Source organism: Schistocerca gregaria, chromosome 2, assembly GCF_023897955.1.
Source record: "Schistocerca gregaria isolate iqSchGreg1 chromosome 2, iqSchGreg1.2, whole genome shotgun sequence".
Classification (NCBI taxonomy): Eukaryota; Metazoa; Arthropoda; class Insecta; order Orthoptera; family Acrididae; genus Schistocerca; species Schistocerca gregaria.
This window is the reverse complement of record NC_064921.1, coordinates 983,779,041-983,801,193: the sequence shown is the minus strand read 5'-3', so window position 1 is coordinate 983,801,193 and position 22,153 is coordinate 983,779,041. Positions and strand designations below refer to the sequence as shown.

At 43.8% G+C, this 22,153-nt stretch overlaps 1 protein-coding gene across 4 annotated transcripts in view; it reads right to left on the bottom strand.

Annotated features, from left to right (window-relative positions):
* Window positions 1-22,153, bottom strand: part of LOC126335460 (uncharacterized) — a 241,731-nt gene that overhangs the window by 67,003 nt on the left and 152,575 nt on the right. The gene's annotated exons all lie outside the window — the stretch shown is intronic.

The window sequence follows — 22,153 nt, the reverse complement described above, 5'->3', positions numbered from 1 at the left end:
TTAATCTGAAAACGGGAATTAACACCAACGTTTCCCTACCTGAGAGCCAAGATGGTTATGTTCTGGAATTTTTTGAAAATATAGCATAATATCAATTTTATACTAGAAGTAACTGACATAGAACCTGGGGAGTGCGAGTGTTACGGTCGCACTTGCAGTACACCTTTCTATAGCTTCTACTGATATCGAATAAGTCACACTCAGATATCTCGATTCTCACATGCACATCTAGTTGCAGTATATGATACAGCTCCATACAGTAATGCAGAGCAGCAGTCCTCCAAAATAGTGCGTTCCATTAACGATTTAACAGTTCAAAATTTTGGGGAAAGCTTGCAACAGTTAAACTGGGATGAGGTGTACAGGGAACATGATGCTAATTAAAAATTTAACCTATTTCATGATACCTTTGTGAGTATATTTGAAAACAGCTTCCCTAAGAAAACAGTGAAATATAAGAAAGGGATAAAAATATCTTGTAAACAGAAAATGGAAACGTATCTTAGAGCTAGGAGGAGTAATGATCCCAAAATAGTGAAACATTATAAAAAGTACTGCACTCTACCAAGAAAAGTTATTAAGAAGTCCAGACGTATGTGCATTATGTCTGAGATTAGCACATCTGACAATGAAATTCAAACAATTTGGAATATTGTGGAAAGGGAAATAGGGCAACTGAGAGTGCAGAAAGACAGTATTTCTAACACAATGGAATGTTTGTTCACAAGAAGTCAGAGGTAGCATTTTTAATAATAATTTTTAAGTGGATTAGGGAAAATAGGATCCAGCTATTCATTAGAAAATGCAAGGCAGTATATGGAAGAGGCAGTACCTATGCAATTTGATAACACTGAAATTCAACCCACCTCTCCTACTGAAATTAGGAAAATAAATTCACTCAGAAGTAAAAGCTCACTTGGAATTGATGGCATTTCCAACAGAGTTCTGAAAGCTTGTTTCCAACAAATAAGTAGGATTCTCAGCCATATAAGTAGTAGCAACTGAAACTGCGCATTTTTCCAGATAGACTGAAATGCGCTATTGTTAAACCATTGCATAAAAAGGGGATACGTTTGATGCTAACAACTCCCACCCAATTTAACTTTTGACAGCTTTATCTAACATTCTTGAAAAAGTAATATATTCAAAAGTACTATCACAATTTGTAAAAATGAAGTACTAACAAAATGTCAGTTTGGTCTTCAGAAATTATTTTTAACAGAAAATGCTATATATGCTTTCACTGATCAAATACGAAATGCATTGAATAACCGAACATCACCCATTGGGATATTTTGTGACCTGTCACTGGCTTTTGATTGTCTGAATCATGAAATTCTTCTAGATAAGCTTAAGTATTGTGTTTTGAGTGGTACAGTGCACAAATTATTTAATTCATACTGGAAGAATGCAGAAGGCTGAAATTAACAGTACAGTTAGTCTGCAAAAATCAGCAGAGTCCTCTAACTGGGAAGGTATCATGAATGGTGTCCCATAGGGTTCAGTCTTGGGTCACTTATTCTCAATATATATTAACAACTTGCCACTCTATATTCATGAGGATGCAAAGCTAGTTCTTTTTACTGATGATGCAAGTATAGTAATCACACCCAAGAAGCAAGAATTAGCTGAGGAAATCTCAAAAAATGTCTTTCAGAAAATTAATAAGTGGTTCTCTGCAAATGGACTCTCAATAAAGTTTGAGAAAACACCGTTTTTAAAATTCTGTACAGTAAATGGCAAAACACCATTGATAAATATAGACCGCGAACAGAGGTCTGTTGCTAAGGCAGAATACTAAAAATTTCTGGGTGTGTGCATTGATGAGAAATTAAATAGGAAGAAACACATCAATGATCTGCTGAAAGAGTTAGGTTCAGCTACTTATGCTATCAGGGTTATTGCAAACTTTGGTGATAAACATATCAGTAAATTAGCCTACTAAGCCCATTTTCATTCACTGCTTTCATATGGTAGCATGTTGGGACAATTCATCGTTAAGAGAGACAGTATTCATAAAGCATGTAATCAGAATAATAGCTGAAGCCCACCCAAGATCACCTTGCATACATTTATTTAAGGAACTCGGGATATTTACAGTGCCTTTGCAATTCATATATTTACTTACGAAAGTTATTATTAATAATCCATCCCAATTCAAAAATAACAGCGAAGTGCATAGCCACAACACTAGAAGAAAGGATTATATTAACTATTCTGGATTAAATCTCACTTTTTACACAGAAAAGGGTGACTTATGCTGCCACAAAAATCTTTGGTCATTTGCCAAATTGTATTAAAAGTCTGACAGATAGCCAACCAACATTTACAAGCGAATTAAAAGAATTTCTGAATGATAGCTCCTTCTGCTCAATAGATGAATTCTTATATAAGAAGTAGAAACTGTTTAATTAATTAATTAATTAGAGTGAAGAAAACTTGGGTTAAAGTGACACATTCCACATCATTATGAAATGTCGTCTTCATGATCTATGGAACAGGGATTTATTTATTTATTTATTTATTTATTTATTTATGGCTACAAAATGAACATTTTGGAATATTTTGAAATATGTGAACATTCTTACACAAAATCCAACTATTTGTTGGATGATTAGCTTGCATTGAAAGCATAGCGCCTCTTACAAAATAAAGAAAATAAGACAATTCTTTTTATATATTAGTGTCAGGAATAGCTTATGTGGAACTATGTGAAATGTCTTTCAAACGTATTATATGTAAATTCCTTTCTATACCTCAATTACAATTTTTATATGCTTTTATACATATATGTTTCGTACTTCACTGTGTACATAAACGTGATACATTTACTGTAAATTATCAATCTGTGGTTATAATTATAAGAAACAATATGTTCATTTTTGAACAAGTATTGCATTATGCTTCTGTGACGAATATATTGACATTTGCTAAAACAATATTAACTATATTTGAACACCTATTGTTTAGGGTTTTCCCCAGTATTCCCTCAACCTGATCACTACCCAGCAATTTACAAAATGAACTTCGAAGTACAGAGCCAGACTGCCCTGAGATTGGACTCTTATCATCTTAATTTCCCATTTTCTAACACGCCATTGGAACCTGTAAATCCACTTATATCTACCAACTATGTATAGCAAAAACCTGCAAATGTTATTTATAAAGCAGTAATTCAGTCTGTAAAACTCCTTATATCTACGAAGTGGACATGAACTCTAACAAACTTTCAGAGACTGTTCACGGATAAATGTTCAATGTTTAGCAATAAACAAACCATGATCTTCAAAGGACTCTTACCGAGTAAATTCTATCTCATTCGGTAACCTGTCGATTTCTTTAAAGGCGGGTACACACTAGACCAACGAAGGCGACCGAGCGATAACCAACTGCTTCGTCGACAAAAAATTTGCTTAGTGTGTACGGGCGGCAAATCGGGGCCAATGAAGCGGTTGGCCTAGGTTGCAGTTCGGAAGCCGGCGGTGACGTCAGAACGTTGTCGGTCAGTCGAGCTTGGGATCCACGTCCTAGGGTGGATGCCGGGTCGAATGCTCGTAGGTTCAGTAGCGATTTGCTGTGTCTGTTAAACGGGTATGTATTTATTGTGTCTAATAATACCGGAGTAATAAGTGGACTACGGAGACAAGCTTAAAGCTGATAGTTTTATCGCGAAAGGCAGTGTTTAAGGGACCTTCTGAACTGCTCTGTAAAAACAATTTGAAAAGATTAGGTACTTAAAGGGAAATAAGTGATCTTTTATAACATAAAGTGCACGATGTGAAAAATGAAATGGAATGTGTATGGGTGTCTTTTTACTGCACAACAGCACTCCTCAAAGAGGTACCATCTTTGGAATTTTAGGGCCTACTCAATTCAATAGCAATTCGAAATCTGTAGTTTTCATTCGCAAAAATTACGAAATAGACCATTTTCCAAATCAGCCTTAATGTCTGACAATTATGTCACATCCCAATGCTCGTCTACCAGTGTTGTTTCTTCTTTTATCTCTCTTTCTGACGATTAGCTTCTTGTAGTAAAATGCGGCGACTGCTAGATCCTTTTCTTCCCTGATAATATCGGCAGGTTAACCTATTAAAACGCTATATTATATCAATAACAAAGGAGACCAACATTCAGCCGAATCCATTAGCTGTTGTTCGTTTGCCTTCGTTGGGGCCATTGTGAAGGCGCCTTCAAATGAAGGTGTTTCAAGTTTCCAAAGTAAACGATCAATTCAGACGTGATCCCCGCTACCTACAATAGTGCCGAAACCGATATTGTTCGACTTTTCGTTCGGGGGTCACGTGACTAGGGCCAGTTTAGTTTACGTTCACCCAGTCTACACTGCCACCAACGTGGTTGCCAGAACAGTAGTAGCCCCTCGATTCCCCAATCACCTGAGATGCTACGGCGTATCGCTTTACACTCACTCATAATCAATGCGGTTGGCATTTTAAATTGATTTAAAGCAACAGTTTTGTAGAGCAACGCTTTGCCTTACGTTTCCTGCCAAACTTAAGTGATTTGATGTGAACTACAGTCGACTGGCCGACCACAAAAAGGAGTGGACTGGCGAATTTCTAATATAAAAAGTTCACATGGAGCGATCCCTTAGACCATTTGTGACCATACGTTCCTTACATTAAACCAACATTTGTGAACTACCTCTTAATAGTTATCCGGTAAAATTATCCAACAGTGCTTTTGTCATACTCCATGGATTCTTAATTGTGGTCTTAAGCGGAAGAAAATAGTTACCGTTAATAGATTAATTGTCTATCAACAAAACGAAACATCTGTTTAATAGTGTAGTGTACAGCAGATGATGACACCGTGCATTTTTAATGGAGTATGTAAAATATAAAAAACAGTCATTGAGAACATCATACGAAAAACTCAAAACTGTCGATATTCCACACTCCGATTACTTCTAAGTTACTTGGACCAAAAAATTCTATTCATAAATTCATTAGGCTGTGTAAAAGGGTATTTTAACAATACCCTAAATTATCGCCTAATGGATTCTTTAATTTGTTAGTCTGAGAAAAGCTGAACTTTGGATGTTACAACGTTCAGTGTCTTTATATTTATTTAAAGAAACTGTACAATACTGTTAATTTAAAACTTCCACTATAATCATGTCCTGTGTGTACAATACCCAAAACTTAATTTTGCCCCATGTTTCTGAATCTTGCCTTTGGCTGTATGGGGCATTACCCGAAGCCATTTAAAATGAAATATGCAAGAAATAGTAGATAAAGCCCAAAGTCCACCCTGTACTGTACCTAAGTCAATGGCACTCATGAACTTTAGCGGTGCGGGCAACACAAACTGCTCAGCGTGGTTTGCAGAAAATGCTTGGCTGTGCTGGAGAACAGAGACCGGTATTTTGTAAAATATACAATTTTCACTGTGTCTTTTTGTAATCGTTGCGATACTGCGAGTCAACAAATGAAATGTTAAGTTCCCGTATCTCGACCGTGGACTAACTACCTCCTCACATCAATGGCGTGAAAGAACACTCTTGCTCTGGCACAGGGAGAATGGCCTAATACCGTAACTTTCTGTTTGGAGGACGCTCAAGAATGCTAAATGTCGTAACAGTGGCGACTCAGCCTGCTTATAAAGCCAGCCTTACTATGGAACGGCAGCTATTCATAGCAGCTTCCTCACGTGGAACGCGTCACTGGCAGGAATTCTTTGGTGGGCCTGCTAATGTCATCCAGATATCGAGTCCATTCGCCACAAAGTTACTCTATTCGCGCGAGACGGCCTTGTTAGTGGGGAGCCCCTGGAATCGCGCCGCTGTAGAAATAGCCACGCCTCCGGCTGGCAGGGTCGCTGACCCTCGGAACTATCGGCGCCGCCCAACATCTGCTTCGCGTCTCCACCTCTGGCACGCACGATGACGAAACCTGCCGCGGAAGACGCTCCTGGCGCATCTTACCGCTCGCAGCGACGTCGGTGGATCTCTCTCCCCTTGCCAGTAGGGGAATTCTACACTACTGTCCATTAAAACTGTTACAACCAGAAGAAATGCAGATGATAAACGGGTATTTATTAGACAAATATATTATACTAGGAATGACATGTGATTACATTTTCACGCAATTTGGGTCCATAGATCCTTAGAAATCAGTACCCAGAACAACCACCTCTGGCCGTTAATAACGGCCTTGATACGCCTGGGCATTGAGTCAAACAGAGCTTGGATGGCGTGTACAGGTACAGCTGCCCATGCACCTTTAACACGATGCCACAGGTAATCAAGAGTAGTGACTGGCGTATTCTGAAGAGCCAGTTGATCGTCCACCATTGGCCAGACTTTTTCAGTTCGTGAGAGATCTGGAGAAGGCGCTGGCCAGGGCAGCAGTCGGAACATTTTCTGTATCCAGAAAGGCCCGTACAGGACCTGCAACATGCGGTCGTGCATTATCCTGCTGAAACGTAGGGTTTCACAGGGATCGAATGAAGGGTAGAGCCACGGGTCGTAACACATCTGAAATGTAACGTCCACTGTTCAGAGTGCGGTTAATGCGAACTAGAGGTGACCGAGATGTGTAACCAATGGCACCCCATACCATCACGCCAGGTGATACGCCAGCATGGCGATGACGAATACACGCTTCCAACGTGCGTTCACCGCGATGTCGCCAAACACGGATGCGACCATCATGAAGCTGTAAACAGAACCTGGATTCATCCGAAAAAATGACGTTTTGCCATTCGTGCAGCCAGGCTCGTCGTTGAGTAAACCATCGCAGGCGCTGCTGTCTGTGATGAAGCGTCAAGGGTAACCGCAGCCATGGTCTCCGAGCTGATAGTCCATGCTGCTGGAAACGTCGTCGAACTGATGGTGCAGATGGTTGTTGTCTTGCATACGTCCCCATCTGTTGACTCAGGGATCGAGACGTGGCTGCACTATCCGTTACAGCCATGCGGATAAGATGCCTGTCATCTCGACTGCTAGTGATACGAGGCCGTTGGGATCCAGCACGGCGTTCCATATTACCCTCCTGAACCCAACGATTCCATGTTTTGCTAACAGTCATAAAGTCCGAAACGAGATGGTACGCATTTCTCCTCCTTAGATGAGGCATCACAACAACGTTTCACCAGGCAACGCCGGCAAACTGCTGTTTGTGTATAAGAAATCGGTTGGAAACTATCCTCATGTGAGCACGTTCTAGGTGTCGCCACCGGCGCCAACGTTGTGTGAACGCTCTGAAAAGCTAATCATTTGCATATCACAGCATCTTCTTCCTGTCGGTTAAATTTCACGTCTGTATCACGTCATCTTCGTGGTGCAGCAATTTTAATGGGCAGTAGTGTATTTAACAAAACTGCAACAGGCAATCCCATGTCGTTACGGTGCCAGTACGATTTCGCAGGTCATCACTTCGCCGCCATCGCGCCCTATCACCCAGAAATATTCCAGAACAATCTGCAGTGGATATCGGCACCTTTGTGCTTTCCTCTTGCAACACGCTCTGATATTTGTATTGGTTCGTTCAGGTATTTCTGTCATCGGACGCTGAGTCTGACCCCAGATACGCTTCTGCAAGTTTTACATTGGTTTGGTAGCCGAGGCACGAAAAATACTTAACGGATAAACAAACTTTTTAATAATCCAGTACCGAGTTTTCACTCTGCAGCAGAGGGGTCGCTGATATGAAAGTTTCTGAGAGGTTAAAAGTATGCGTCGAACCGAGACTCGAACTCGGGACCTTCGCCTTTCGCGCGGAAGTGCTCTACCGACTAACCGACTAAGCTTGGCAAGCACGTCTCACGTCCCGTACCTACAGGTTTACTTCTGTCAGTATCTCATCTCCTACCCACCAAACTTCACACACGTTCTCCTGCAAAAGGAGGTAGGATACGAGGTACTGGCGGAAGTAAAGCTGTAAGGACGGAACGTGAGACGGCTTAGTCGCCAGAGCACTTACCCACGAAAGGCAAAGATCCCGAGATTTGGTCCGACAGACGGTTTTTATCTGCGAAGAATTTCATATCAGCGCACAGAGCGTTGCAAAGTGAAAGAGGCTGTAGCCGAGCCATGTCTCCGCAATCTCGTTTGTTCCAAGAGTGCTAGTCTTCCAAGGTTCGCAAAAGGATTTCCGGAAAGATTTTGACACCGTTCCTCACAAGCGACTTCTAATCAAGTTGCGGAGCTATGGGGTATCGTCTCAGTTGTGCGACTGGATTCGTGATTTCCTGTCAGGAAGGTCGCAGTTCGTAGTAATAGACGGCAAATCATCGACTAAAACTGAAGTGATATCAGGTGTTCCCCAGGGAAGCGTCCTGGGACCTCTACTGTTCCTGATCTATATAAATGACCTGGGTGACAATCTGAGCAGTTCTCTTAGACTGTTCGCAGATGATGCTGTAATTTACCGTCTAGTAAGGTCATCCGAAGACCAGTATCAGCTGCAAAGCGATTTAGAAAAGATTGCTGTATGGTGTGTCAGGTGGCAGTTGACGCTAAATAACGAAAAGTGTGAGATGATCCACATGAGTTCCAAAAGAACTCCGTTGGAATTCGATTACTCGATAAATAGTACAATTCTCAAGGCTGTCAATTCAACCTGGGTGTTAAAATTACGAACAACTTCAGTTGGAAGGACCACATAGATAATATTGTCGGGAAGGCGAGCCAAAGGTTGCGTTTCATTGGCAGGACACTTAGAAGATGCAACAAGTCCACTAAAGAGACAGCTTACACTACACTCGTTCGTCCTCTGTTAGAATATTGCTGCGCGGTGTGGGATCCTTACCAGGTGGGATTGACGGAGGACATCGAAAGGGTGCAAAAAAGGGCAGGTCGTTTTGTATTATCGCGTTATAGGGGAGAGAGTGTGGCAGATATGATACACGAGTTGGGATGGAAGTCATTACAGCATAGACGTTTTTTGTCGCGGCGAGACCTTTTTACGAAATTTCAGTCACCAACTTTCTCTTCCGAATGCGAAAATATTTTGTTGAGCCCAACCTACATAGGTAGGAATGATCATCAAAATAAAATAAGAGAAATCAGAGCTCGAACAGAAAGGTTTAGGTGTTCGTTTTTCCCGCTCGCTGTTCGGGAGTGGAATAGTAGAGAGATAGTATGATTGTGGTTCGATGAACCCTCTGCCAAGCACTTAAATGTGAATTGCAGAGTAGTGATGTAGATGTAGATGTAGGGCTTCTGTGAAGTTTGCAAATAGACTGGCGGAAGTAAAACTGTGAGGACGGGTCTTGAGTGTCACTGGGTAGCTCAGTCGGTGGAGCACCTGCCCGCGGAAGGCAAAGGTCTGCAGTTCGAATTTTAGTCGAGCTTTTAATTTGCAGGGATGTTTTATTTTAATAAAGTGATTAGTTACATTTTTATCTCTATCTCGAGGCAGTACCACTTTTTTCATCTCGTATGTGACACTGTAAAGTCAGTCTCTAGTGAACTTTCTGTGTGGAATTCTCGTGATATACCTAGTTTTTAATGCAACATCCCTTGCAGTAACCTTGAAGTAACTTTCGCCTAGATTATAATATGATCGCCATAAGGAAAGGGCAGAGATACTCTACAGAATCTCTGCTATAGACACACTTTTGTCACCAGTAAGGACAAGGAGGGCAGTAAGAGTGTCAGCTCTAAACAGATGGAACGTGGTAAGAAATACGTGTCTGCGGATCGTTAATTGAGATGGGACTTGGAGACCAGCCGGTATTCAAAAAGCGGAATGTGGGAAACCGCCTGAAAATCACATCCTGGCTGGTCGGGACACCGACCCTCGCCATTAGCCCGCCGGACGGATTCTATCTGGGGCCGGCGCATCTCCTCGTCAGGGAAGTGGCGCTTTAACACGCACGGCTGTCCGGGCGAGTTCACTTCATAATCATATTAATCACTGGAAAAACAGAAACGGAACGTACCTGCGTTACACGAAATGTTCAAAATATGTTCGGTTAGGGCGTACCGTACGTTTTAATTATTAGGTTCACCGTATGTGTTTGTTGTTCCAATTGTGGGAAGGTATCGTTGACATGCTTCTAACTTCATTGCTCTACCAGCATCAGACTTGTAGCATCAGCCATGTAGAGTAACTCACGGACTTGGTTTACAGCAACGTGCAGCGGAAGAGTACTCAATTGCGGAATTGGCAGATGCCTGTTTGTGGTAAGGAGTAGCAGATGGCAACGGCCGTGGCGCTCAACGTTTGTATCGGGAGGGATTTTCAGAACGAATGTGCCCCGACAGAGGACGTTGAATCAATTGACCCTCGGTCTTACGGAGAAAAGCACTTTCAAGCCTACTGGTCGCGACTGAGGGAGGGCTAGATCAAAGATAACACCTCATTGGAGAAGAAACTACTACTTGCAGTTGACTGCAAGCGTAATGTCAGCGAAAGACAACTAGCTGCTACAAGTAAGACTAATCGTATGACTGACTGGAGAGCGCTACAAGAGAACCTGCTGTGCCCGTATCATGTACACAGTACGTTGTATGACGGGTGCAGCACTGTCAGCAGCTGGTTTTCCTGCGCGGGTACACTTCTGCGACTAGTTTATTTAATATTGTGTCATCCCCCACGTTAGTGCGCCGCCTGCGTATCATGCAGAACAAGGTGCTACGAATCATTAGCAACGCTCCACGATACACACTCACCGTGGAGCTTCACGATGAATACCATTTTGAAACCCTCAAGGAAGTATTCAAAAAACACGCCACACGACTGTACAGGAACTCGAGACACTGGAAGAATCCTTTCATCCTTACTCTGGGAAACTACGATCACAACCATAGGTGGAAGCATCGGCGGCCAAAGACACTGCTAGCTAGGGCATAACCACCTATGGCAAGATAATTCACACCAACAAGCGACAAACGTCGGCAAGCCCCTGCATATCAGCAACGTTGACTAGAAATAAGAGCTGCTATTAAAGCCGACAAACAGGCTACATACAGCAGGGTAACCGTTGAGCTCACCCACTGACGCACAAACAAATCACCAACATCGCACTACACTGTGCATCTGATAAGTGACACAAAATGATGATGAAACTAACTGTTACAGATTTGTTGATGCTGACCGAGAGATCAACACCAGCACCCAGCGGCAGCCGCCGAATAACAGCACCGCACAACGTCAAAAGTATCGACATGCATGATACCTACTACCAACAAAGCCCACCCTTTCATGACCTGTCACAGACAACAAGACATCCGCTGCTGCTCTTACCACCTGACCCAACTACCGCAGAGGTTTTTTTCCCTTGGCTCTTGCCTTGGCACTTTCTTTCCTCTGCCCTTCTAACCGCTATCCTTCGTTCGACTTTCGACCCAATCTACCTCCAAATGAGCGCGTATTAATGGTTAACCATAACCAGACGTACGCAAACATCGCAGTACCCACATGCTGCGACACCTCACTATAGTGAAAACTAGCCCTTATCCAGAGATGGCAGTAGACCTTTTGAGTTGGCCATGATGCCGGTGTAGGCGTGGACGGGCTCCACCTCTTGTGGAAAAAAACCAGGTTAGTGCGAACGTGCCGTTCACAGATGAGGATTCATTTCAAAGTATATGATTAATGTGCTGAATGGAAATAAATCGTTTCACGACCTTGTCCATGTAACGTACTAGAGGACCCACCAATGCTTCGCAACTGCTACATGTCTATTGCAGTTGGATGTACGATCTAATCTCCTCCCCTCTCATCTGTTCATCCTTCGTTGGGACAGACACATGGAGGGCGGAATGTGCGAGGTCCAGGCTATAGAGTGGGTGAGGAAGAAAAGTCCCATGAAGTTTTGTGACCAACTCGCGGGTGCGCAGACTAGTTTGAGGCCTTAAGTTCTCATGGTGAAGGAGAAGTTTGTTTGCATTTTTTGGGGGACGAATGCACTGAAGTCGTTTCCTGAGAGTAGCACAATACACTTCAGGGTTGATCGTTGCACCATGAGGGACGACATCAAACAGAATAACCCCTTCAGAGTCCCAGAAGACCGTCGCTGTGAATTTAGAGTCTGAGGGTGCGGCTTTGAACATTTTCCTCGAAGAAGAGGTGATGTGGCGCCACTACATGGATTGCCGTTTTGTTTCGGTTCGAAGTGGCGAACCCATGTTTCGTAGCCTGTGACATTGTTCGACAAAAAATTGTCACGATCAACCTCGTAACGCGCAAGCAGTTCCGCACATATAGTCCTTCGTTGCTCTTCGCGGTCTTCTGTTAGCTAGAGAGGAACCCAGAGGCAACACGTGTTTGAGTAGCCCAATTGGTGGACGAGTGTGTCAGCACTACCAATAGAGACATCCAGCTGACCAGCGAGGTGTTTAACTCTGATCTGTGGATCACCTAGAATGAGAGTGTCCGCACGGTGCTACGAGTACACTGCAGGCGTCCCAGCTGTGTCCAGGCGGACGGGACAGGGGAGGTCGGACAGGTTTGATGATGACAGACGACTCACCGTGCTTTTGTTTACTGCCAGCTCTCCGTAGACATTCTGCAAATGCCTTTGAATATCTGCGATGTTCTGTTTTTCCGCCAAAAGAAACTCAATGATAGCTCTCTGCTTGGAACGCACCTGGGTTACAGTCACCATTTTGAAGGCTACGTATAGCGTCGCCTCTACCGGATTTAATGAAACTATAGGGGCTGAAGCGGAATTATTCCACGATGTTCCACAATAAATTCCGCATTTTTTTCAAACGAAACAGGCCGAAAAAAACGTGTTGCATTACTTATTAATCGCCCTTCGTAGTATTACCTAGTAATTGGGGTCTCTATTGGAAGAATGACTATGGGCCCATAATACACTTGCAGAAGCACTCAAAAACTGATATAAAATCCCATTGATCACCCTTCGTAATATTATATGCGACTATCTCCGGTAGGTTTTGGCCTGTTATGTTGCTGGTATTAAAAAACAATGAGGATTAACTGAAGCGAACAAAGCACTAGACCATGACGGAATAGATTTTACACTGAATACGCCGCGGAGTAAGCACAGCCGATGTCACGTGATTGACAGCGGCGCCCTCTGGATGGCTTATATATAGGCGCTCACTCGCGCTCTCGTTGCAGTTCGCCGATTGCCCTCTGAGGATGCCTTACGCAGTCGAAGACGAAACGTCAGGGAAGAGATCTATGTATGGACCATGACATCTCAGCCCGGAAGTGTTAAGTGATGGTAAACCTTACGGATAGCCATTCATTACTCCAAACCACTCGTTTCCAGCCATTTACTGTCTACTGGTGTCGCTCTTTGAACCTCAAGCGTCGTTAAAGTGTGGTTTATCAAGAGCTTCTCGACTGTTGTTCTCTCTCCCTCCCCTTTTTTTACTCCCTAAGCACAGTCATTTTGCTAGCTGGACTGCTACTGCTGGTAGCACTTTGGGAACTCACACGTGATTCCTTCCGCTGATTTCATGCGATTTTCTGCAGCCAGCATCCAAAATGCACGACGCTTCTTGCCCATCAGTACATCAGATCTCCCTGGTCTTGGTTTACCTGTGGTTGTTCCCTCGCGTTTTCACGTGACGATCATACCACCAGCAGTGGACTTAGGCAGCTTTTGAAGGGTTGAAATGTCACTGACGCATTTAATATCCAAGTGACTTCCAATGACAACGTCACTCCTGACATCAATGCCTCTTTTTTATACTGGCGAATCCGCTTCTCTGGGCATCGAGTGGTCAGCTCACATTCACTGTGAGGTGTTCTGATACCTTTGACCAGGTAGTCTGCGGAAGGGAAGTACCAGAGAAGTGTGCGGAAGTGCTGTACAACACGTGCTTTACATCGATGTCGACACATGCGTCGGAGACCTGTACAGCGACAAGAAAAAAGGAGGGTAGAATCCGAGACAGTGAAAGAAGTATGATAGGGAAAACGAGGAGCCACATAGTGGACAACGTAGACGTTAGGAAGGAAACTGGAGTAGAAAAGCTGAGTGAGAATTGAGAGGAGTAAGTAAAAATGGTTTGGCCATGTAAGGTGAATGGAATATGGAAGAATACCAAAACGAATGATGGAGGCCTAGTTTGAGGGCTAGAACGAGGTGGACTGTCTCGATCAAGACCAGTTTAAAGAGAAGGGATCTGGATTGGAACAAAACAGTTCTCGAAAAAGAATGGTGAAAATACGTGGGTAAATGGAGAAGTACCATAAATGTCCGAAGCCAGTCTCATGTTGGAATAAGGAGAAATAATGAAGACGATGACGACGACGACGACGACGACGACGACGACGACGACGACGACGACGACGAGTGTATGTCTAGTGTAGGGACCATGAGAATGAGATAAGGAAGATGACGGCACGTACAAAAGCAAACATTCATTTTTCCTTCGCTCAATAAGCGAATGGAAAACGAAAGTAAATCGGTAACACTGATAGACGTAACCTCCGCATCTACATCTACATCTACATTTATATTCCGCAAGCCACCCAACGGTGCTACTGTCATTACCTCCCTTTCCTGTTCCAGTCGCGTATGGTTCGCGGGAAGAACGACTGCTGGAAAGCCTCCGTGCGCGTTCGAATCTCTCTAATTTATATTAGTGATCTCCTCGGGAGGTGTAAGTAGGGGGAAGCAATATATTCGATACCTCATCCAGAAACGCGCCCTCTCGAAACCTGGACAGCAAGCTACACCACGATGCAGAGCGCCTCTCTTGCAGAGTCTGCCACTGGAGTTTGCTAAACGAAACGCGCCGCTCTTCTTTGGATCTTCTCTATCTCCTCCGTCAACCCGATCTGGTACGGATCCCACACTGATGAGCAATACTCAAGTATAGGTCGAACGAGTGTTTTGTAAGCCACCTCCTTTGTTGATGTACTACATTTTCTAAGGACTCTCCCAGTGAATCTCAACCTGGTACCCGCCTTACCAACAATTAATTTTATACGATCATTCCACTTCAAATCGCTCCGCACGCGTACTTCCAGATATTTTACAGAAGTAACTGCTACCAGTGTTTGTTCCGCTATCATATAATCATACAATAAAGGATCCTCCTATGTATTCGCAATACATTACATTTGCTTATGTGAAGGGTCAGTTGCCGCTCCCTGCACCAAGTGCCTGCAGATCTTCCTGCATTTCGCTGCAATTTCGTAATGCTGCAACTTCTCTGTATACTACAGCATCATCCGCGAAAATCCGCATGGAACTTCCGACACTATCTACTACGTCATTTGTATATATTGTGAAAAGCAATGGTCCCATAACACTCCCCTGTGACACGCTTTAACGTCTGTAGACGTCTCTCCATTGAGAACAACATGCTGTGTTCTGTTTGCTAAAAACTCTTCCATCCAGCCACACAGCTTGTCTGATATTCCGTAGGCTCTTACTTTGTTTATCAAGCGACAGTGCGGAACTGTGTCGAACGCCTTCCGGAAGTCAAGGAAAATGGCATCTACCTGGGAGCCTGTATCTAACATTTTCTGGGTCTCATGAACAAATAAAGCGAGTTGGGTCTCACACGATCGCTGTTTCCGGAATCCATGTAGATTCCTACAGAGTAGATTCTGGGTTTCCAGAAATGACATGGTGTTGTTGTTGTGGTCTTCAGTCCTGAGACTGGTTTGATGCAGTTCTCCACGCTACTCTATCCTGTGCAAGCTTCTTCATCTCATAGTACTTACTGAAACCTACATCCTTCTGAATCTGATTATTGTATTCAACTCTTGGTCTCCCTCTTCGATTTTTACCCTCCATGCTGCCCTCCAATACTAAATTCGTGATCCCTTAATGCCTCAGAACATGTCCTACCAACCGATCCCTTCTTCTGGTCAAGTTGTGCCACAAACTTCTCTTCTCCCCAATCCTATTCAATACTTCCTCATTAGCTAGGCGATCTACCCATCTAATCTTCAGCATTCTTCTGTAGAACCACATTTCGAAAGCTTCTATTCTCTTCTTGTCCAAACTATTTATCGTCCATGTTTCACTTGCATACATGGCTACACTCCATACAAATACTTTGAGAAAAGACTTCCTCACACTTAAATCAATACTCGATGCTAACAAATTTCTCTTCTTCAGAAACGCTTTCCTTGCCATTGCCAGTCTACATTTTATATCCTCTCTACTTTGACCATCATCAGTTATTTTGCTCCCCACATAGCAAAACTCCTTTACTACTTTAAGTGTCTCATTTCCTAATCTAATTCTCTCAGCATCACCCGACTTAATTCGACTACATTCCATTATCCTCGTTTTGCTTTTGTTGATGTTCATCTTATATACTGCTTTCAAGGCACTGTCCATTCCATTCAACTGCTCTTCGAAGTCCTTCGCTGTCTCTGACATAATTACAATGTCATCGGCGAACCTCATAGTTTTTATTTCTTCTCCATGGACTTTAATACCTACTCCGAAATTTTCTTATGTTTCCTTTACTGCTTGCTCAATATACAGATTGAATAACATCGGGGAAAGGCTACAACCCTGTCTCACTCCCTTCCAAACCATTGCTTCCCTTTCATGTCCTTCGACTCTTATAACTGCCATATGGTTTCTATACAAATTGTAAATAGCCTTTCGCTCCCTGTATTTTACCCCTGCCACCTTTAGAATTTGAAAGAGAGTATTTCAGTCAACATTGTCAAAAGCTTTGGTTGGTTGGTTGGTTTTGGGGAAGGAGACCAGACAGCGAGGTCACCGGTCTCATCAGATGGGGAAGGAAGTCGGCCGTGCCCTTTGAAAGGAACCATCCCGGCATTTGCCTGGAGCGATTTAGGGAAATCACGGAAAACCTAAATCACGATGGCCGGACGCGGGATTGAACCGTCGTCCTCCCGAATGCGAGTCCAGTGTCTAACCACTGCGCCACCTCGCTCGGTGTGTCAAAAGCTTTCTCTAAGTCTATAAATGCTAGAAACGTCGGTTTGCCTTTCCTTAATCTTTCTTCTAAGATAAGTCGTAAGGTCAGTATTGCCTCACGTGTTCCAGTATTTCTACGGAATCCAAACTGATCTTCCCCGAGGTCGGCTTCTACTAGTTTTTCCATTCTTCTGTAAAGAATTCGTGTTAGTATTTTGCAGCTGTGGCTTATTAAACTGATGATTCGGTAATTTTCACATCTGTCAACATCTGCTTTCTTTGGGATTGGAATTATTATACTCTTCTTGAAGTCTGAGGGTATTTCACCTGTTTCATACATCTTGCTCACCAGATGGTAGAGTTTTGTCAGGACTGGCTCTCCCAAGGCCGTCAGTAGTTCCAATGGAATGTTGTCTACTCCGGGGGCCTTGTTCCGACTCAGTTCTTTCAGTGCTCTGTCAAATTCTTCACGCAGTATCTTATCTCCCATTTCATCTTCATCTACATCCGCTTCCATTTCCATAATATTGTCCTCAAGTAGTGACATGATACTCGAGCAAAAAACATGTTCTAAAATTCTACAACAGATCGACGTCAGAGATATAGGTCTATAGTTTTGCGCATCTGCTCGACGACCCTTCTTGAAGACTGGGACTACCTGTGCTCTTTTCCAATCATTTGGAAGCTTCCGTGCCTCTAGAGACTTGCGGTACACGACTGTTAGAAGGGGGGGGGGGGGGGGCAAAGCTCTGTACAGTAGACTGCGGAATGTACGTGTAGATATACACGTTTCGTGTGAACCACGCTGTAGCACGCAGTGAGCGGCGGCGACTTACGACCAGAGGGCAGCAGGTACTGCGGAAATGTACGAAGTGGTGAGGTGCGCAACGCGCACGTGTGCTCTGCCAGCAGTCGCACGTCACGCGCTGGAGGGCCGCCCGTGTCGCAGAACGCTTTGGCAACTACCCTGTCCCAGTCGCGTCTGTCCAACCCACTCACACTAATCGTGGGATCTCCCGCTGCCAACCACCATACACGTTGTGTCTGAGGGTCTCATACTCACGAGGCTACACTGTCTGCCTCAATCAGTAGAGAACAGGCGTTCCTTCCCCACAAAAGGATTTTTAATTTTAAAGGGATCGGTTAGACGACCCGACAATATTACACCCTGCGTGTATATTTCTGTACGCTTGACAATCCACTGGTTCGCGGCCCTGGTAATTCTTGGGCTTGTGATGTGCAATTAGCATGGGACAGAAAGCAAGAAGGTAGCGAGACACGGAATAAGGCGGTGTTCCTTGGCTTTCGGAAACGATTCCATATGGTTACGCATTCCCACCTAGCTAATTTGATGTGAGGTTACGTAACATCTGGCCAACGGTGTTGGTTAATTACACACTTCCTATCAATTATAAATCACTACGTCGTTTTCAATGGCCCAACGTGGAACGAATTTCGAGTGCACATCAAAGGAATGCTATAAGACGATTACTCTAGAATTAAATTTTCACTCTACAGCGGAGTGTGCGCTGATATGAAACTTCCTGGCAGATTAAAACTGTGTGCCGGACCGAGACTGGAACTCGGGAACTTTGCCATTGGCGGGCAAGTGCTCTACCAACTGTGCTACCTAAGCACGACTCACGTCCCGTCCCCACAGCTTTAATTCCGCCAGTACCTGCGGAGAGTTTTTGTGAAGTTTGGTATGTAGGAGAAGAGGTAGTGGCGGAATAAAAGCTGTGGGGACGGGGCATGAGTCGTGCTTAGGTAGCTTAGTTCCAGTCTCGGTTCGGCACACAGTTTTAATTTGCCAGGAAGTTTCAGGACGATTACTGTTAACGACATACATAAATTACTTAACAGATTATAAACGAAAGTTCTATGATGCACCCACTGCTCAATGCTGTTGTATATAGGCAAGTCGTAACGACAAAATTGTAGCTAAATTACTTAGAATCTACACTTAGTGTAGGGATGACGCCTGATACTCAACACATGTAAAAACCTCGCGTAAACAGGTAGAAAGACAAACGGTTCAAATGGCTCTGAGCACTATGGGACTTAACATCTGAGGTCATAACTCCCCTAGAACTTAGAACTACTTAAATCTAACTAACTAAAGGACACCACACACATCCATGCCTGAGATTCCAACCGGTAGTGCGGTTCCAGACTGTAGCGCCTAGAACCATTCGGCCACCCCGGCAGACAGATTACAGTTCATAACACTATTCAGAACAATGACTGGAAACATTCAGTGTCTTCAGAGCGATTTAAGATAAAACAGGCACTTAAAACTACTTGCGAGAAAGGCAGATGTAAACTGGGATTCAGTGGGATAATGCTAAGGAGACGTATGTCATCCACGTAACTTACAAAACCCCCGTTCAACCGATTTTTGACAATTATTCACCAATTTGAAGACTTCACCAATTACGATTAATAGAAGAGGAGAACCTCGTTTCTAGTCCCAATTTCTCGAGAGAGTCAAGGGGATGCTTAAAAAAAAAAAAAAAAGGTGGCAAACGTGAAGAAACGTTGTGCATAACAGATATCCTTACTGTTAAAATTCTGAAAAAGTACGATCCGAGAAGATTGATTCACCAAATTACTTTCCTGCACAATTATTTCACGAAATAGCCATGTTGGTAACATCAGAGAAAATTGACCCTATACAGATCCAAGTGACAATCGTCCTTTCACCTTCTTACGTACCATTTGATTCGCGAAAGGGACAAAGAAATCTACGGGACGGTGCGAAAGATAAGGGTGGTACAGGTGAGCATTCAGCCCCACGATCAGCTGGCTTGTGGAGTATAAACGTACGGTAACCTCATATGCGATGCTGGCATCCGTAACCTATAGCAGCGAAACAGGATGTCAATTCCGGGCGGTACCGATGCTCGCTTGCTGTGCGTCTTCGATCAATGCTGAGACGACCCATGATCTGTTATAATGGGGGCTATCTATCACTTTGTTACAATCCTAACTACAGTGACTCCTGTCATCCATACGAAGGTGCAACAACTTCTGACTCTAGTGGTTTTAGTTTCAAATGGTTCAAGTGGCTCTGAGTACTATGGGGCTTAACATCTGAGGTCATCAGTCCCCTAGAACTTAGAACTACCTAAACCTAACTAACCTATGGACATCAAACAACACCCAGTCATCACGAGTCAGAGAAAAATACCTGACCCCGACGGGAATCGAACCCGGGAGCGGGAAGCGAGAACGCTACCGGACGACCACGAGCTGCGGACTTTCACTAACTCTGAGAAACTACATTAGATTTGTTGTAAATATTTACAGGTCGGTGAAACTCCAAATTTATACTCCCCTTTGTCATCTGAAATTACTTAATTGGTCTTTTCTTTGCAGCGCAGTGTATACGTCCAGCTGATATGTTTTTATCTGTAGAAAGAGAATTTGAGGTATTAGAAACCTGGTTCTCAGGGGTCATATGACGATGTATTAAGAAAACACCGCTGGAAGTTCAGCGGCCAGTGTTTCTCAAAGTTCCGGATGCAACGGGAGCCAGCGGGTGATGGGTGCCTGGATTAACGAATCTCTAAACCGCTTTGCAAGGACCCACAATTTGGGAGTAGGCCGTACATTGGGGCCACACGAAAGACGAAGGTCTACAAACGCGAAGTGCGGCGTGTATTTATACCTGACCTACTGAATCTCAAACACCTGCGTGCATTCGTTGCCACGCAGTCACCGTCTACCTGGCCTTCTGCCACAGCTCTCTGTAGTTACAGGTGCTGGCCTCTGCACTTTCCGCCTGCCTGTTAAATAATTAAAAATAAACAACGTCTTGTCGGAAAAATATCTGTTTTTGGCTTTTTCTGTACGTTGAAGGGAAATGGAGGCAATATTAACATTTCTGTTTTGAAGCAGTATATAAGACGTTGGACCGTAATGTGCTCTAATCTTCAGCTACGATACGATGGCAAGATTCCTTAATTCGGAGGGTGTTTCATTAGTCCACGATATCTTGCGCCCCGGGTTGAATATTTTCGTCACCGTACGTTGTTCCATGGACATCAGTAATTCTGAGGGACTGTCATGTACATCAGGTGCCGTATTTTGACTTAGGTCTTTCAGCGCTCTGTCAAATTCTTGTCATAATATCACATCTCCCATCTCGTCTTCAAACTTCCTCTTCACTTTCCGTGATTTTGGCTTCAATTTTTGTTTCCTTTGTGTAATGGTTCATACGCTCAAATGGTTCAAATGGCTCTGAGCACTAGGGGGCTTATCATCTGAGATCATCACTCCCCTAGAACTTAGAACTACTTAAACCTAACTAACCTGAGGACATCAAACACATCCATGCCCGAGGCAGGATTCGAACCTGCGACCGTAGCGATCGCGCGGTTCCAGACTGAAGCGCCTAGAACCGCTCGGCCACACGGGTCGGTGTCCATACACTCTTTCCATCTTCTAGTCTTCCCTTCTCTGCTTAATACTGGCTTTCCACCTGACATTGAGCTCTTGGTATACATACAACTGCTTCGCTTTTCTCCAATGGTTTCTTGAACTTTTTATAACAGCTGTCTTTTTTCCCTATACTCATGCACCCTTCCAAAGCCTTCCTCTAGCCATACCTGCCTAGCCATTTTGCACTTTTCATCAATCTTATATTTTAGACGACTAATGAGTAGTTACCTCACACATTTATTCCACAGGAAGTGTTACCTTTCTGACGTATGCATCCCTAAGCTGTCAAACTTCCTTACGACAAACTCAGCTGAAGCTATATATATCATCACGTCTAATTATGGAATTACCTGTTAAGCTTTGCGTTGTCCTCTAGCTATTCCTGCTTTGCCATTTTGCACTTCCATTTTTCAGAGTTCCTTATTTTCCAACGACAACCTCCACCTGAACAGTCCACGCCCGGAGATTCGAATGGTAGAATGGAGGCCTATTATACTTCCAGAATATCTTAGCCGAGATGATGTCTTTATCATTAAAAGATGTAGCAGAGATACATGTCCTTGGGAAATATTACAGGCCGCCCGTTGTGAACGATTGGTTCTAGCCGCTTCAGTCTGGAACCACGCGAGCGCTACGGTCGCAGGTTCGACTTCTGCCTCGGGCATGGATGTGTGTGATGTCCTTAGGTTAGTTAGGTTTAAGTAGTTCTAAGTTCTAGGGGACTGATGACCTCATATGTTAAGTCCCATAGTGCTCAGAGCCATTTGAACCATTTTTTTTAAATATTAGAGCTTTCATCCTTCTCGCAGTATTAGCATCGCAAGACCATATTGGCAGATGTTGTAAGGCCAGATCCGTCAATTATCCACTAAGTGACTTTATGGGTGGCGGCGGGGGGGGG